Source organism: Octodon degus, unplaced genomic scaffold (genome assembly GCF_000260255.1).
Source record: "Octodon degus isolate 3935 unplaced genomic scaffold, OctDeg1.0 scaffold00012, whole genome shotgun sequence".
Classification (NCBI taxonomy): domain Eukaryota; kingdom Metazoa; phylum Chordata; class Mammalia; order Rodentia; family Octodontidae; genus Octodon; species Octodon degus.
This window is the reverse complement of record NW_004524588.1, coordinates 19,598,284-19,600,094: the sequence shown is the minus strand read 5'-3', so window position 1 is coordinate 19,600,094 and position 1,811 is coordinate 19,598,284.

Genomic DNA, 1,811 nt, shown 5'->3' with positions numbered 1-1,811 from the left:
TTCTCTCTGCTCTGCCTTCAGCTCTTCTTGCCCATTTAGGAAAAGGAATAATGGAGTCCCGATCGCTGACGGCGGGGAAGCACAGGGCTGGCATTTTTAAAACCTTATAATGGAGGTTAAACTGGACATATGGAAAATGACGCTGTTTCAAGTTTCCTACATATCTTTCGTGGATTCAGCCTGAGGATAAATTCAATACATTTCGGTTCTCTTGCGCACACTGATTTCTGAAACAGACGATAGAATTCCAGCACAGCCCTTATAATCAACCGAGCCTCATCTTTCTATGCCCTTGTATGAGCCAGTACCCTGCCAATTGCTGTCATTTTGCCAGTCAGAACATCTCTGCCGTCTATCTTGATTTGTATCTTTCTCTCTAGTAAAATATTCTTGTAGAATTACACACAGATTATTGAAATAACGTGTGTTAAAAAAACCCCGTAATGTAGGACTCTCGCCTTCCGGCCTATAGCTCCACCCCGCTTGGGCCTTGGGCCAGGCGCTGCTCCCCGCCCCAGGGGACGCAACTGTCTGCCCCTTCACAGAGAGACTTACCCAGGCCCCGAGAGCTGCGCGGTGCAGAGCGCTCAGCTGCACACCGAGTGCTCCTCGGATCCTAATTTGAACCGCAGCCTGCAGACCAACTTTCCTCGCTGTCCATCCCATCATAGTCGTGACCCTGCACACTGACTTTCTAATTGATCTTTTCCAGCAAATCATTCTTTATTGCACACCCCTCTCCAAAACGCCCCATAGTTCACCCACTGCTAAATTCCTGTTAATCATTAATAACCAGTGCGAAAGCCTGATTTATGGTTTGAATGGGCTGCTGTAACAAAATACCACAGATTAGGCCGTTTAAACAATAGAAATTTACTTTTGAGCAATAGCGAAGGCCCAGAAATCCCAATCAAGGAAGCATCCGGATTCGTGTTGGGCAGAGCCCTCGCACTTTGCTGTGTTTTCACCATCTTTCCTAATGGTAGTGCCGGGGAAGGGGCAGCGGGTGCTGTGGTTGTCTCTTTTCATAAGAGCACTGATACTATTGTATCAAAGAAGCATGTAACATCATTTAACTTCCTTAGAAGCCCCATCTCCAAATGTAGCCTCCCAGGGCCTTAAATCTTCACTATATGAATTCCTGGGAAAGAAAAGTATTCAACCCCAAACGCAAAGTATCCCAGCCACCAGAATGCTAAAATGGTTTTTATCTGAAAATGTGGTCTACAGATTTGCCAGAAAGCAATATAGTTCATGTATTTTGCCATGTTTGGACCATGGTTTATAGAATACTTCACAAAATTTGGAAAATTTTTCCCAGCGTCCTTTCATTCAAAGCATCCTCATCCTCGAAGCCAAGCCTAGTCCCATATCTTCCTAGAAGGTGTTTATGATTTTCCTGATTCCTGATGGCTTTTCTTAACTCAGAATTCTGGAAGCTTTTGTTATCTGCACAGGTGGCTGGGCAGAGACAACACGGGCTTAGCCTCGCTGCGGATCCTGCCTAGGCTCACCTTGTCCACAAGCGCTGGTTCCCGTGGATCACCCGCGGAACAGCTGTTTCCTGAGATGATGTAGGCCAGCAAAGGCCAAGCCCCACTCTCTGAATTTCCAGGACTTGCTTGTTATCACATGGCATATATGTCGCTGATTTCCATCAAGCCTCTTTCTTGTTTACACCCATGCTCAATTCATCTTTAAGTTTTGTGGTTTTTCTCTTGTGTCTCAATCTACTGGCTCTTTCTCTCCTTTTCCAAAACTACCCTGTTAATTTTTTTTTTTTTTTTTTTTTTTTTTTTTTTTTTTTTTTT